The 18,263-nt window shown below is 33.1% G+C and overlaps 1 pseudogene; it reads left to right on the top strand.

The window, feature by feature from the left end:
* The first annotated feature begins 425 nt into the window (after window positions 1–425).
* Window positions 426–3,995, top strand: LOC106423032 (annotated as a pseudogene).
* Window positions 3,996–18,263: the final 14,268 nt, after the last annotated feature.

Here is an 18,263-nt window from a genome sequence, read left to right as displayed (position 1 = left end):
TACGAATGTGGCACAAAAGAACGTAAATATAACAACCAAGTGAATAAAGGAAACAAAATAATTATAATTTGATTTTGATGTGATTTACAATACCATGGTGGTGCTAAATGATAAAAGCTTACCGAAGATTATTCGTAAGTAATTGCAACACAAAAGAAGCACGAAACCTAAAGTGCGTCAAAATCTATTTTGAAACTTAGATTGTGATGTATGTATATGTAGCATTTGATAAAAAAAAAGAGTAATTAATACCGAGCTTTAGTTATGGATATTTTTTTGTGTTCAAAAAAAAAAAAATTATGGATATTTTTTTGTAATTATGGTTTTCACTTTCAATCCCACTTTACGCAAGAGGGAGACAAAGACAATGTAAAAAACTCCATGAACTAAGCAAGATTTAAGTAACTGAAGCAATTTAAAGATGTTTGATACGAAAACCTTTTTGAATTATTTGGATGTGTAAGCGTATAGTATTGGTTCATATTGTTGAAATTTACACGTCACAGGCTCACAGCAGACATGAATTGCCACGTGTGGTCATAGCCAGAGTCTCCTCTAACTCTTAAGTAAATTTACTTTCTCATTAAATCGTTAGTTAAGTGTAGAAACAGACAACTAATCGGTACTTAAATACCGTGTTCTAACTTTCATGGTAAAAAGAGTCCCTTGATTTCGAAATTCTTGAGAAATAAAAGATGATATCTGCCAATCCCAAATCCTAGAACTTGACACTGTTAATTAATAAAGATGGGGTATAAAGGCGTCGGTTTGCCTACCCACACGGCTACAACAACGCGTACGAAGCCATCTAAGATGTACAAGGAGAAGGAAGATGTTGTACGTTGGATCTTTAAATTCGTAGGACGTCGTAAGAAGATCCTCTTCATTATCTCAATTCTTGTCTTCATTCGCGTCCTTTACGTCTGGCATGGTAAATTACTTTTCTTCGATTGTTGTGTAGTTATGGTGATTTTTGAGTTTTCTTATAGCTTATGTTTCAGTTTTAGCTCACTACTTGGACAACCTCTTTTCTCTTCTTCTTCTTCATATTAAGCCTTTTCTTAAGACTTTTCTAGTAGAGAAAATAAACCTAAAGCACTAAAATTACAAAAATGTAGATGGATTCTTTTTCGTTCCTGTTTCTACAAAACAAATCGTACACTAGAGCCGATCGAACATAACCAGATGAAACATTGGTTGTGAATCTCAAAACTTAAAGAATTAGTATATATAAACCATAAAGTTCCTAAAAGATTTAAAAAAAATTATTAAAGGTTTTAGTAAATGGTTTATATCCGAGAACCGACTATGTGGTAAACAGACCGATGCATCAAACAAAAAAATAGCCAAATGAAAATTATTACAAAAGCCTCTATGGTATTCAAAATGCGGGTAGGTTTTAGTTTATGATTCCTGTTCTTGGCAACTGCATTTATGCTCTATGTTTTGGTTGTAACCAGGTGAAGAAGGTCAGAAAGTTGAAGCTCCTCACAGTGACAGTACAAATAAAGAGCCATTAAGCAATATCCATAACAATTTATCTTACGTGGGAAAAGCGTCAAAAGCGTTTCGGCCTCGTCCTCCTCCATATTTTCGTGGCTATACACTTCCTCCAGATCATCCCTGTAACAGATTCAAGTTACCTCCTCCACCAGCTGACAAGAAGAGAACCGGACCACGCCGTAAGATCTCTCTCTCTCTCTCTCTTGATTCTTATGTACACAAAGCTTTGAGCTATTCTGTTTCTTGTGTAAGCAAAACTGTTCTTGCTGGTTTTGCCTTTTCCAGCATGCCCGGTTTGTTATCTTCCACTAGAAGAAGCAATCGCCTTAATGCCAAGCTCACCGTCGTTTTCCCCTATTCTTAAGAATCTAACATATATACATGAGAAGCCACTTAACCGGAAAACAGAGTTTGGAGGGTCAGATTTTGGCGGTTATCCGACTTTGAAACAAAGGAGAAGATATTTTAACATCAAAGGAACAATGAGCGTGCATTGTGGGTATGTGTATCTCTTGAGTTCTTGTCCTTTTGACAAAAAAATATTCTCTTGAGCGCTTGTCACGTTTTCTATGTGGACTAATTTAACAATCCTTTTTAACTAAGATTTGTCAAAGGACGTCAACCTGGAAGGGGAACAGGATTTGATATCAACGAGAAAGATCTTCTTGAAATGAAGCGGTGTCGAGGGATAGTTGTTGCTTCAACAGTATTTGGTCATTCTTTGATGCTCCTCCAGTCATTTTAGTCCCTTTTCTTGTGTCTCACGGTATCTGATGAAGAAGTTCTTCTACTCTTTTTCAGATGCTTTTGACGATGTGAAAAGCCCTAGCAATATTAGTAAATACTCCGAGCAAACGGTTTGCTTCTTCATGTTTATTGATGAGAAGACCGAATCAAGCTTGAAGAGAGATAAAAGGTTTAATAGAACCACCAAGAAAGTAGGGTTATGGAGAATTGTTGTTGTTCACAACCTTCCTTATACAGATGGAAGACGCAATGGAAAGGTAACTTATAATATAAGTTATCTATTTTCTGAATATGAATCTTTATGACCTTTCTTGTTTCAGGTACCAAAGCTTCTTGTCCATAGGCTGTTTCCGAATTCTCGGTATTCTTTATGGATGGATGGGAAACTGGACCTTGTGGTCGATCCACATCAAATTCTAGAGAGGTTCTGAACTCATTAGTCTCTGTGACTGTTTCTGCCACGCCATAATCTAACACTCACCAACTTTTTTAGGTTCTTGTGGAGGGAGAATGTAACATTTGCAATCTCTAGACATTACAAACGGTTTGATGTATTTGTGGAAGCAGAAGCAAATAAAGCTGCGGGTAAATATGCCAATGCTTCAATAGATTTTCAAGTGGATTTCTACAAGAAAGAAGGTCTAACACCTTATTCTACAGCCAAGCTCCCAGTAACAAGCGGTATATGTTAATTATGCTTTCTTAACATTATAATATAAGAATCAAAACATTTCAATGACTTGTAGTGGTGGAGATCTGTAGATGTACCAGAAGGATGTGTCATTTTAAGAGAGCATGTTCCAATTAGCAATCTCTTTACTTGTCTTTGGTTCAATGAAGTTGATCGCTTCACTTCTAGAGATCAAATCAGTTTCTCAACAGTAAGAGACAAGATTGCTGCGAGAACAAAATGGAATGTGAGTATGTTTCTAGACTGCCAAAGACGCAACTTTGTGGTTCAGGTGATTCTTCTTCTTGCCATTGATTTTCATTTTACAAAAAGACCAGAATCACTTAAATGTTGTACTTGTCAGTATCTAGTGAAAGTCTCAAAATTGGTAATTAAAGACCCCATGAGGTATGCGTACAAGCAACATGATCACTCAAAATCATATTTTAAGTAGCAGAAATGGTGGTGCTTAGGACAAAAGTGGGTCATTGCTTAAACCCAAGATATTTTTTAGGACAAAAGACAAAAGTGGGTCATTGCTTAAACCCTAGATATTTTACAGGATTAAAGGCCCATTTTAAATTCTTACAAAATATACAGAAATACAAAATAATAAAGAAGCAAAATATATATAAATTATAAAGTAAGTCCTATGATGTACAAGTGAACTCAATTAGGTTTTAGAATCAGTGTATTTTTAATAGACTTGACCGTGAACAATGCAGAGATATCATCTAGCGGATCAAGAGAAACTGAAGAAGAAACCAAAAGAAACCAAATCCAATGGCCATACTCCCTCCACCGGCATTGGTCAGCAGCGATTTGCCTAGAAAGTTGAACAATGTGAGTCAAGTCGTGAGCATAACACAACCTAAAAGGCGAGGAAGAGACAAACAGTTAAGTGCAAGGACAGAGAAAAGCTAATTTGCCTACAAGATCACCAGAGGCAGCTTAAGAACAATTGGTTGGTTAATTTATTTCAAAGAGTTCAAAGTCAGTCTTTTAAGGTAACTGCACTACATACGAACACATTGTAATTGGACATCATGTTATAAAGAAAATTTCTTATGATGCATATCTACGATTATGTAACTCATTGTTCTTTAATTATTCACATTAGCAATCGAGCATGTATAAGGAATATAACAAGGTTTTGTAATCAAAATCATCTATTGGATGACTAACTACAATACGCAATTTGAATTATTTATATAAACTTTCTTATTATTACACAGTACAACATGTATGAGCAATATGGAAAACATACATATTGCACATGTTGAGTTTCTCATTCATAATCTCATACAGTAAAAAAACAATTAGCCGTAGCTCAATGGTAAAATACATAATTCATCTGATATACGTAGACGAAACCACATTATTAGGTTTGAGTATTTATGTGAAGTATTAGAGTAATAACACCGAGATTTCATGTTTAGAAATAGAATTAGACACCGAGATTTCATGTTTAGAAATAGAATTAGAAAAAGTGCAGAACCATAGTTACAAAAATTTTAAGTCATGGCGAGAAACAAAAGCTAAAAGATATATAATCGAACATTTTTGAATGGTTATGGTAGTGATTAGTGAAGCAACATCGACGGTCCACAAAGAGCAAGTGGTGGGTAAAGTAAAGAGCTTTCCACCAAAGTAAATAAATTAAGTAAACAGAGTTTGTGTCCATTCAAAGTTGCACATTAAGAAGAAAGTGGTAATATAAAAATTTGAAATATAAAGAAAGGGTTCCACTTTGTATATAAATCATTGTGCTAATGGAATCTGTTGTCATAATAGTTTCTCCACTTTCTTGATCACAATCTACCGCACTGCTATTATTCTATGCACTTGGATCAGTAGATGTACACATACTCGTATATGTAATGTATAAAGCAAAAAAAAAAGCATGGCCGCTGCTGAATTATTGCTGCATTTTATGAACAGTTCCTTGCGTTTTGGAATATTGAAAGTATGGAATATATTTTAATCGTCGCCGAAAGAACACAATTAATTTTAGTCAATTTTGTTTAGTGAGATGTTCAGTGTGTTTAATCTGATGTGAGGTAGTCCATAGCAAATCTCCTTTTTATAGTGATACAGAAATCAGTACACTTTTTACCCAGTAGTATACAAGACGACCAATTGACTCTAATATTATCAAGTAATTTCGTGAAATAATCATGACCTGAATAAAGTATAACATTTGTATTAATTATCTCGATCAAAGACATAACCGGCCGTGAGTACAAGTGTTATCAACGCACGTCATATGTGTTCGATGTACAAGGTTATCTTAACAAACAAGTACGTTGACATCATCAGTCGTATATCTAAAGTTACATTTTCTTTTACCTCTATTGTATTAGGAAGTATATTTCTTTCAAACATATTTTGTTTATATCTATATTATTAATTTTGGTATCTCTTTTGAATAGCATAAAATCTCGTAAAATAATATGCATGTTATATATACTAATATCGATAAATGCTCGTTTTAAGATTACAAATTCCTACTTTCTCAAAAACAAAAACAAAAACAAATTACTAATTTTATAGATGTTGAGTATAGCTGATATAGTTTTTTCGAAATTCCACATTTTACTAAGCTTGTGGAAATAAGCTTTAGTCATATAAATTAGTCAATCATATCCAACACCAACAAAATACATATCTTTTTGAGAAAAAAAACGACTAGTTTTATAGATGCTGTGCTTTTGTTGTTCTGTTGGTAAGACGTTCCGAACGGTCACTGTTACAAGTTACAACATGAATATAGCTGCATATTCATCGAACAAAAAAAAATTTGAATTTGAGATTTTTCAATTCCGTGGAGACAAATCCACCAATCTAGTTAGTTCTTTATTTATTAATTAATTTCGAGAAATTTGTTTCAACCCTAACAAAATTCAACAACATGGTATATATTAGGTGAGATTGCACAAGCTAATGGACATTCAAAAAACGGTTTATTTTTTGTCAGCATTCAAAAAACGTTTACTTACAAAAAAAAGTTAGACACTAAATAGGTGGTGTATTAAAATTTTATTATTATAAATAATAAAATTTATATTATTATTATTTTCAAAGGGTTTAAAAATTTGTATTATTTATTTTCATAAGATTATATAATACAGTATATTAACTACAATACGTTATAAAATAAAAATAAATTATAAATTATTATAATATTATAAATTGTAGGTGATTTTAAAATACTCGTCACAGTTTTAGAAGACTCAGTGATTTATCACCGTATATGATCTTACGATTTAAGCTTCTACAAACTGATACAAATTCATTGAAGTCACCAATTCATGTAATGCCCCAATTCGCAAATATGATATAATTACCTCGAATGCTTTATTTCCTTGTAACCAATGCTTAATTCTAATGAGCATATGTTAAAAAAGGAAAGACTTTCTCACTCCACGACACGTATGATTATCTTAATCAGATATTCTTTCGGATGAGCACAAGGGCACCAATGAGGAGGAAGAGGACATAAGAGCCAAGTGCGTAAACAAATATGGCACACTACAAAAAGCAAAAAGAAAGAAAATCAATCTGTAAAGAGAAGTTAGGAACAAGTCATTTTCGAAAGTCCCTTCTACCAAAATAGTTAATTATACTTGAGTTACTTTACAACTAGGATAAACATGTTCATCAATTTCCATTTTTCCCAATTAACACTTTTCTAAAAAGAATCGCATTATTAGAAGTTGCACTTTGTTAATACTTTTACCCACTAGCTTCGGTGTTAACACGATACAATAACTAATTCAACCATCCCATAAATTCTAGCTTCAAGCAAATCCATAAACATAAGTTACATAACTATGTTTTATATCATTTCACAACTAATATCTGATGGGTTAAACATACAATACTTTAGTTTTTGCGGTATGGTATTCTAAACCACAAGAACTAAATAATTTAAGATTCAAAAAATATTTGTATGTTAGGTTATGGGGTAAATATTTTGGTGTTAAATTAATAATTGATTAATTATTTTTTTTGGATTTTCATGAAGGGGTTGTTGGATAATTCCAAGCTTGTGGAAACTTAACATATTATTAGATGTTTAATATGTTAAGATAAACACAATAAGGAAACCTAGAAATAGGAAAAGTAAGTTTCCATTTAGGTTAGGTTTGTGTTTTCCATATCCCACATGTTAAAGGGAATTGTCTTTCATATAAATATATGTCTAATGGAGAGGTGTTCCATATGATCTAAGAGAAACATATTGAGAGCTTTAGTTTTGTGTAGTTTCTAAAGCTAATAAGAAAAGTTGTTCTTATAACTCTTTGTGTTTCTAAGAGATCTGAATTGGTATCAGAGCCTCAGGTTGGAGATTCGATCTAAGCTTAAGTTGTAGCTTAAGATCCTGGTGCTTGTGAACAAGAGATCGCGTAAGCAAGATGGCGGACGTGACTAGGGCTCCACGCACGAAGGACTTTGGATCTACATCCATCCAATGTCCGATGTTGTCACCGACAAACTACACAGTTTGGTCGATGAGGATGAAGGTTCTACTACGTGTTCATGAAGTGTGGGACACAATCGAACCCGGTTCAGATGATCAAAAGAAGAACGATGTTGCGATAGCTCTTTTGTTTCAATCTGTTCCAGAGACTTTGATTCTCCAGGTGGGAGAACAAACCGCATCAAAAGAGATCTGGAATGCCATCAAGTCGCGACACCTAGGAGCTGATCGTGTAAGGGAGGCGAGACTTCAGACGTTGATGACGGAGTTTGATAGGTTGAAGATGGATGATGCAGATACGGTCGATGACTTCGCGGGGAAGATATCGGGCCTATCATCCAAAGCAACCTCGTTGGGAGAAAACATAGAAGAATCCAAGATGGTCAAGAAGTTCTTGAAGGGTCTTCCAAGACACAAGTATATCCAGATCGTAACATCACTTGAGCAAGTCCTAAATCTCAACTCGACGGGGTTTGAAGACATAGTTGGAAGGCTTAAGGCGTACGAGGAGCGTGTAGGAGAAGAAACTCAGAAAGAAGACCAAGGGAAACTGATGTTTTCGAACAATGAAGAGCATAGTCAGAGGGGCTATGAGAATTCCCGTGGTAGAGGAAGAGGACGGAACGGTAGAGGCAGAGGTCGAGGTAGGTCACAGAACCAAAACCGTGCGTCACACACCGAAGATAACAACTCGAAGAAGAATCGTTCAAAGCTGATATGTTGGAGATGTGACAAGCCTGGTCACTACGCAACTATCTGTCCCGAAAAGACAGAGAAGAATCAAGAAACCAACCTAAACGAGACAGAAGAGGCTGATGCACTCTATGTACACGAGGTGGTGTTTTTGAACGAAGATAAGGTGATTCCGAAGAATCTTGATATCGACAAAGGCAGTGCAAGTGTCTGGTATTTGGATAATGGAGCGAGCAATCACATGACAGGGAACAAGGAGTTCTTTTCGAGTTTGAATCTCAACACCAAAGGGAAGGTGAAGTTTGGTGATGGATCGTGTGTTGACATTATAGGAAAGGGTGTGGTTACCTTTGTGTGCAAGACTGGAGAGAAGAAGGCACTCAAGGACATATACTACATACCCGATCTGAAGCACAATATATTGAGTCTTGGGCAAGGAACAAAAAACGGATGTGAGGTTAACATGAAAGATGTCTACTTAACGCTCACAGATTCGCATGGAAGGTTGCTAGTTCGTGTGACAAGATCTCTAAACCGTCTCTACAAGACCCCTATGGAGATAAGCTACCCGAAATGTTTACATGTCAGGGACGTAGATGCTACATAGAGGTGGCATGCTAGGCTAGGACATATAAGCTATGGAGTGATGAATAACATGGTAAGGAAGGAGATGGTCGTAGGAATGCCGTGTGTAACACACGAAGAAAGCGTGTGTGACGCATGTATCGCAGGGAAGCAGATCAGACAGTCATTCCCGACCAAAGCCATGTTTCGTGCGACAAAGCCATTAGAGTTATTGCATGGAGATTTGTGTGGTCCAATCACACCACCAACGCCTGCAAATAATAAGTATGTCTTTGTCTTGATCGATGACTTCTCTAGGTATATGTGGGTTATGCTAATGAAGGAGAAGAGTGAGGTATTCGATCGATTTAAAAGGTTTAAAGAGAGTGTAGAGAAGCAGACATGCTCAACCATCAAAACCTTTCGCACCGATAGAGGAGGAGAGTTTACCTCAGCTGAGTTCAATCTATTCTGTGAAGAGAATGGAGTTAAAAGGCACCTAACCGCGCCTTACACACCTCAACAAAACGGTGTTGTGGAGAGGAGAAACCGAACCTTGATGGGAATGACAAGAAGTATGCTGAAGGCAATGAAGATGCCGAACTACTTGTGGGGTGAAGCTGTACGACATCCAACTTACCTCATCAACAGAGTTCCTACAAAAGCCTTGAAAAATCAAACGCCATACGAATGCCTTACATCAAGGAAACCAAATATCAAGCACTTGAGAATATTCGCTTGTGTAGCTCATGCGAAAATCACTGGTCCTTATCTGAAGAAGTTGGATGAGAGATCAAAGAGTATGGTCAATCTTGGAACTGAGTCGGGTTCCAAAGCCTACAGACTTTATGATCCAGACACAAGGAAGGTGATGGTGAGTAGAGATGTGATTTTCGATGAAGAGAAAGCTTGGGACTGGGCGTCTACAACAAACCAAGCTGATTGTGAACCGAGCATGCTTAAGCTTCCACGTGAGGGTGATATAGAAGAAGGTAATGATCAAGGTGAGGATCATGAACAGGAAGCTATAAACCAAGATGAGGAAGAAGAAGAAGATGCGGATCACAATGCAAACCAAAACGGTGGAGGTCAACCGCTGGTGACCAGACAAGGCCGAACCATAACAAAACCAAGATATCTCGATGATTATGTGTTACTTGCAGATCAAGAAAGTGCAATGATGTTGCTCACAGTGGATGGCGAGCCAGAGAACTATTTTGAAGCTGAACACGTACGAGAATGGGTTGAGGCGATGGTGGCCGAGTTGGAGTCTATCACAAGAAACAAGACATGTGAACTTGTGGAAAGACCGGCTGGAGTGAAACCTATAGGGTTGAAGTGGATCTTCAAGATCAAGAGAAAGGCGGATGGTACAGTGAGCAAGTATAAGGCGAGACTTGTGGCAAAAGGCTATGTACAAAGAGAAGGAATAGATTTCGATTTAGTGTTTGCACCAGTGGCAAGACTTGAAACCATTCGGCTCTTAATAGCCCTCGCAACAACGAACAGTTGGGAGATACATCACATGGACATGAAGACCACTTTCTTGAATGGAGATCTAAAGGAGTTAGTGTATGTAACTCAACCTGAAGGTTTCGAAAAGAAAGGAGAAGAGGATCGAGTGTATGTGTTACACAAGGCTTTGTATGGGTTACGCCAGGCACCCAGGGCATGGAATGTAAAACTCGATCAGGTTCTCAAGGAGATGAGATTTGAGAAGTGCACGAAGGAACCATCAATGTACTGCAAGACTGAAGGAGGAGACGTCTTGATCATTGCCATCTACGTTGATGATCTATTTATGACAGGAACTTCACTTAAGGTGATTAGGCAATTCAAGGAGGAGATGTCTAAGAAGTTCGAGATGTCAGATCTAGGTAAGCTAACGTACTACCTTGGCATAGAGGTGATTCAAGGAGCAGACAGAATCAGAATAAAACAAGAGAGGTATGCTCAAGGAATCCTGCGTGACACAAAGGTGGAAGCGTGTAACGCAACACAAATTCCAATGGAGGCGAATTTGAAGATCTAAAAAGCTGAAGATGAGCGAGAGATAGATGCTACCGAGTTCAGAAGAATCATAGGATGTTTGAGGTATCTGCTTCACACAAGACCTGACCTGTGTTACGCAGTAGGTGTTCTTAGCCGATACATGCACAATCCGAGAGACTCTCACGGACAAGCCATCAAGCACATATTGCGGTATGTGAAAGGAACAACAAACTACGGTCTGTTCTTCAAGAGAGATGGGTCAAGGAGTGTCGTTGGTTATAGTGACAGCAGTCACAACATTGATCTCGATGACGGGAGGAGCACGTCAGGACATGCATTCTACTACGGTTCATCACTGATTACTTGGACGTCGCAGAAGCAGCAGACGGTTGCATTGTCATCATGCGAAGCAGAATTCATGGCAGCAACAGAAGCAGCGAAGCAAGCTATATGGATCAAGGAATTGTTGAGTGAGATACTAAGCAAAGAAGGCGAGAGAGTCAAGCTTAGGATCGACAACAAATCAGCCATTGCTCTAACCAAGAATCCAGTTTTCCATGGAAGGAGTAAGCATGTACTCAAGAAGTATCACTTCATTCGTGAGTGTGTGGAGAACGGGCATATCGAAGTGGAGCATGTGTCGGGTGTTGAGCAGAAGGCTGACATCCTTACCAAGCCATTAGCAAGGATTATGTTCAAGCAAATGAGGAGCTTAATCGGAGTTCAAGAAATTGATATCCCTAATTCAAGTTGGAATTAAGGGGGTGAATGTTGGATAATTCCAAGCTTGTGGAAACTTAACATATTATTAGATGTTTAATATGTTAAGATAAACACAATAAGGAAACCTAGAAATAAGAAAATGAAGTTTCTATTTAAGTTAGGTTTGTGTTTTTCATATCCCACATGTTAAAGGGAATTGTTTTTCATATAATTATATGTCTAATGGAGAGATGTTCCATATGATCTAAGAGAAACATATTGAGAGCTTTAGTTTTGTGTAGTTTCTAAAGCTAATAAGAAAAGTTGTTCTTATAACTCTTTGTGTTTCTAAGAGATCTGAGGGGTGTTAACCAAAAACTTTAAACAAACAAAAAACCCTACGAGGGTGCATACGTTTGCATAGAGTGATGCCATAGCTTACATATAACGCAAGTTCAGAAGTTTTTTTTTGGTGCAAGTTCAGAAGTTATCCATATTACTCTTAACAACCACAAAAGGTCTTGATTTTACACGTGCCGCATGTATCCGTTGTTGTTCCAAAAATAATCAAAAATCACCAGCCCAAAAAGAAAAAATCGGGTATTGCACAAATCAATCCAAGTTTTTCTATAAGACGCTCGAATATTTTCTTTGACCTTAGAGATTGTTCGTAATATTCGGGTTGCCCTCTGAAGTTGTGAATAAAACATGTAATTCAATTTTTTTTAAATCCCTGAATTCGAAATTAAATTACTATTGTCTCAAATATCACTCGATCTTCTGACTTCTAAGCTCTATCTTTGATGCTTCTCCAGGTGAGATAACGATAATTTTATTAGCTTAGTAAATACAACAAATTCATTTAGTTTTTTTACTTGTCTACATCTTGTGTAGATTATTGGCTAGTTACTTCCAGAAACACATATCATGATAATCAGAAAAGTCAGCTAGAAAAGCTTTGCTTTATTTTATATTAGGAGAATTAGGCCGTATAACCATCAAACAAATTATAATTCATTGTATGATAAAAAGACCTAGTTTGCAAATATTTATTGTGTCTTTTGTATAATAATGCCATTATACCCTTGTATACAACCGGTGAAACCTACACAAAGAAAACAAAATTTAATTAATAATAATTTGTAACTGTAAAAAGTAAAACGTGGTCTTTCATTACTCACACATCTTTTTGAATTGAATTTCTTCTCACCAAAAGAACAATCAATTGTTCTAAAGAAGAGATCACGATGAAGTCATAGACGGTGAGCACACACAACAACTCTTTCATTTCTTTTTTTTTCTTAAATCAATTGATTCTCACAATCATGCTTTTGTTTTCATACTCTGTTTTTGTTTCTGTTTTTGTTTTACAGATCCAGTGGTGAAGAACAGACAACGATAAAAGCGTAGACGGTGAGCACACAACAACTCTTTCATTTTTTTTTCCTTTTTTTCTTAAATCAATTGATTCTCACAATCATGCTTTTGTTTTCATACTCTGTTTTCGTTTCTGTTTTTGTTTTACAGACCCAGTGGTGAAGAACAACGAAGGCGAGTCGGTAAAAGCATCGTCGTGTCGGAAAAAAGAGAGGAGATGAAGACGATCTCTATATGGTGGTGAAGAATAATGATGGTGAACGAAATGAATGTGTATCAGCCTGTCTAAAAAATAATAATTGAAGAAGATGAACTCGCCGTCTATACTGTATTCGGTGAAATGAATAGTATAGTATATATTCTTAAATATAGCTACATATGTACGGTTACCATACTATTTGAGACATATTTCTATACTACTCCATAAAATGTAATAATATGTCATGTTTTTAAATTTGATAGGTCTCTTCTTTGTCATTTTGTGTGATTGATTGTAATATGAAATTCTTTTTCCGAGTGTTGGACAAATTTGATTATTTGTAACATTCGTTTACTATACTATTTAGACTATATGGAATATAAGATATGCAACATGCTAACCAAGTAAATGTGCTTTCAAGTGTTTAATATTGAAAAACAATTTATAGATTGTATTTGGGTTTATAGGTTCATGCCTAGAGTTTAGATTTACTAAGTAAAGGTTTGGGTATAGTAAACCATATTATATACATTATATTTGGGTTTATACTTCCTTGATTAGGGTTTAGCTTAATCTATTTATTTAGGTTTAGGGTTTAGTAATTAGGATTTAGAGTTTAGAGTTTAGTATTTAATAGTTGGTAGTTGGGGTTGAGATCAGCATTAACTTCTTACATGCAATCATAAACATTTCATAATTTCATCAGTTTGTACTATTCTATTTATTGATTAGTGATTAGTTGATTGAGTTTAATGATTAGTTGATTGGGTTTAGTGTATGTACGATTGGGATTGACATTGAAGCAAACATTACCACCTTCCATGAAGGCATAGCCATATCAACATTTGAGAAATATGGTATTTTGTTCCATTATATTTGGGTTTAGGGTTTATACTTGGGTTTAAGGTTTAATGATTAAGATTTAGGGTTTAGTATTTAGAAGGTAGGGTTGAGGTTTGAGTTTAGTGACCCTATCATTATCGTTCCATTTCTCGATTAATAAAGAGTGTTCTATTTTGTTCCCAATATGTATTATACTATGTATTTTGTTCCATTCTATTTGGGTTTAGAGTTTAGTAATCAGGATTTAGGGTTTAGTATTTGAAAAATATAAGTTGAGGTTTGGGTTTAGTGATAGCAGTTTAGGGTTTAGTATTCAAAAGTTAGGTCTGTAATCAGGATTTAGAAGTTGTGTGTTGGGTTAGAGCCCTACACTATTTAAAAGTTAGGCCTGGATTTAGTTTAATATTATAATATTTTCATATTTTGATAATTGAGTTTAGGGCTGATAATTAAGGTTTATTTGGGTTTAATATTTTAAAGTTTGGTTTGTGTTTAGTATTTAAAAGTTGTGTATTGGGTTAATATGGAATGCATTCTTTATTGAAAAGTCTTATATTTTATCTATTCATTTTAGTGTCATTCAGTCACCTAATTATAGTTTATATTTGGATTATGATTTATGATTCAGTATTTAGGAGTTGAGATAGTGTTTAGTATTTAAGGATTATGGATGTGGTTTTAGTCCTTCTGTACTAGTGCGTGTGGTATGGAATATAACATTCAGTACATACATATGTGGTCAATAAATATGTAACGTGGATGTCTTTTTTTTCTCCATTCCTGACCAAATATTATTTGCTATAATACTAGCCATATTTTTCTTTGTCTACGTCAACTCACATTCTTCCTTTTCACCTGCTACTTGTATGAGAAATGATTAAAACCAAATCAAAAGAGATACAATTGTTATTTGCCTAATTATGTCAAAATCAGTGACCTGCACTTAATTATCTTCCCAAACTTAGCTATTTTGCAAATTCACCATTTATTTTAACTTTTGACGACAAATTTTTTTTTTTTTACTTTAACATACAAAGAAACAACAATTCAGGATTGAACCAGAACTTCATATCTTAATCCTCTATATATTAATTGAGAAGCATTTGAAAAATTAGAACCTTAATTTTGTATTAATTAAAAAAAATTCCAAATCCTAGGTGGCACTCTAAATGCCTTCTAAATTTCATTTCAAAGAATTCTAGAGCATCTAATATAAAGTATTGTTTAATCTAATGGTATCACATTATTCCATAATTATATAATACTAGAGAACATTATATTAACCTAAAATATAGGAAGTGTGTATTCTTTCCTTAAATAAAAGCTACGGAATTACCTAATATGATTTACATATATATGACAATTAATGATTATGAATAATAAATATTTGATAACAATTTTTGCATCATTCTTCAATTTTGTTTAAATTTATATTATTAAAAAAATTAAACAATCACATTAACCAAATAATAAAAAAAATTAGATTTTTTCTCATATGTTATATTTTGAATTTTTTTAAATGACTTTAAATTACAAAAATGAGGAAACCTTATATGTTATATATTTTTTTAAAACGACTTTAAAATACAAAAATGAGGACACCTTATATGTTATATTTTGCTTATATGTTAAAATTTTCTTATATGTTATATTTTGAATTTTTTTAAAACAACTTTAAATTACAAAAATGTAAGTTTTCCTTAAGTATACGACTGAAAACATTAAAATGACATGTATCAGTTTGATGGTTGATTTAAAAGCTTTCAAAACCATATGAAAGATAAAAGTCAAAATAATTTAACTGTGAAAACAATACTGTTCATTTTTTCAAGAATGTGTTCGATAGAAAAAAATAAGGTTTTTATGTCATAATTTGTTTAATGTCCACTAGAGAACATTATATTAACCTAAAATATAAGAAGTGTGTATTTTTCCTTCAATAAAAGCTACAGAATTACCTAATATGATTTACATATATATGATAATTAATGATTATGAATAATAAAGATTTGATAACAATTTTTGCATCCTTCTTCATTGTTGTTTAAATTTATATTATTAAAAAAATAATAAACAATCACATTAACCATATAATTAAAAAAATTAGATTTTTTTTATATGTTATATTTTGAATTTTTTAAAATGAATTTAAATTACAAAAATGAGCAAACCTTATATGTTATATTTTTTTAAAAACGACTTTAAAATACAAAAATGAGGACACCTTATATGTTATATTTTTCTTATATGTTAGATTTTTTCTTATATGTTATATTTTGAATTTTTTAAAACGACTTTAAATTACAAAAATGTAAGTTTTCCTTAAATATACGATTAAAAAAATTAAAATGACATGTATCAGTTCAATGGTTGATTTGAAAGCATTCAAAATCATATGTAAGATAAAATTTAAAATAGTTCAACTGTGAAAACAATACTGTTCACTTTTTCAAGAATGTGTTCGAGGGAAAAAATAAGGTTTTTATGTCATAATTTGTTTAATGTCCACTAGAGAACATTATATTAACCTAAAATATAAGAAGTGTGTATTCTTTCTATAAATAAAAGCTACGAAATTACCTAATATGATTTACATATATATAGCAATTAATGATTATGAATAATAAAGATTTGATAACAATTTTTGCATCCTTCTTCATTGTTGTTTAAATTTATATTATTAAAAAAATAATAAACAATCACATTAACCATATAATAAAAAAATTAAATTTTTTCTTATATGTTATATTTTGAATTTTTTTAAATGACTTTAAATTACAAAAATGAGGAAACCTTATATGTTATATTGTTTTTAAAACGACTTTAAAATACAAAAATGAGGGCACCTTATATGTTATATTTTTCTTATATGTTAGATTTTTTCTTATATGTTATATTTTGAATTTTTTAAAACGACTTTAAATTACAAAAATGTAAGTTTTCCTTAAATATACGATTAAAAACATTAAAATGACATGTATCAGTTCAATGGTTGATTTGAAAGCATTCAAAATCATATGTAAGATAAAATTTAAAATAATTCAACTGTGAAAACAATACTGTTCACTTTTTCAAGAATGTGTTAGAGGGAAAAAATAAGGTTTTTATGTCATAATTTGTTTAATGTCCACTAGAGAACATTATATTAACCTAAAATATAAGAAGTGTGTATTCTTTCTATAAATAAAAGTTACGAAATTACCTAATATGATTTACATATATATAGCAATTAATGATTATGAATAATAAAGATTTGATAACAATTTTTGCATCCTTCTTCATTTTTTTTAATTTTATAGTATTAAAAAAATAAACAATCAAATTAACCATATAATAAAAAAATTAGATTTTTTCTTATATGTTATATTTTGAATTTTTTTAAATGACTTTAAATTACAAAAATGAGGAAACCTTATATGTTATATATATTTTTTTTAAAACGACTTTAAAATACAAAAATGAGGACACCTTATATGTTATATTTTTCTTATATGTTAGCTTTTTTCTTATATGTTATATTTTGAATTTTTTAAAACGACTTTAAATTAAAAAAATGTAAGTTTTCCTTACGTATACGACTAAAAACATTGAAATGACATGTATCAATTCGATGGTTGATTTGAAAGGTTTCAAAACCATATGGAAGATAAAAGTCAAAATAATTCAACTGTGAAAACAATACTGTTCATTTTTTTCAAGAATGTGTTCGATGGAAAAAATAAGGTTTTTATGTCATAATTTGTTTAATGTCCAGTCCGATCAATCCATGATGTATTAATTATAGTTTTGTTCCATTATTTTTAATAAAAATTGATCTGATCCATCGGAAAGAAATTATATAATAACAACAAAAAATATTTTATATATATAAATAAAATGATCAAATATATAAAAGAAACTATCGATAATATATACAAATAAACTCACCATGTGCAAGTCGCAGGTCTTATCCTAGTTGTATTTACTTTGAATGGTAAGCTACCAAAATGTTGCAATTGTTATATTTAATAAATAAACTTTAGATTATATAAAAAACTTGATGAGACCTTCTCTTGTAATGTACCAAGAATATTCTTATTACCGCTGAACCAAAAGTAGAGCTGATAAAAAATTAGGGTTAGCTGACAAAATTAGGAGACAAGTGCAATCCATTACAGAAAACAAAAGATGAAAACAGAGAAAGCTAGTTGGCACTTGCCACTTGGCATAGCTAGTCCACATTCGTGTAACGCCAACAGAAGAAAATTAAAGTAGCGTTGATTAAGTTTGAAAAAATCTCAATATATTTCAGAGTTATCTACATATATTGAGTATTGGTGTTCAAACCTTTTTTTTCTGGGCAAAGGTGTTCAAACAATTATGATTCTGATTTTGAAAGAAAAACAGGAAAACAATAATGATTTCGTGTATGTTCCCATCTTCTCGTTGACTAATGGCAGAAGAGGAAAATCTGTTCGCAAAGGACACGTGACAAACTCAGCCGTAGTTAG

This window comes from Brassica napus, chromosome C4 (genome assembly GCF_020379485.1).
Source record: "Brassica napus cultivar Da-Ae chromosome C4, Da-Ae, whole genome shotgun sequence".
Classification (NCBI taxonomy): Eukaryota; Viridiplantae; Streptophyta; class Magnoliopsida; order Brassicales; family Brassicaceae; genus Brassica; species Brassica napus.
The sequence above is the reverse complement of the archived record's forward strand: the minus strand, read 5'-3'. Positions and strand labels throughout refer to the sequence as shown.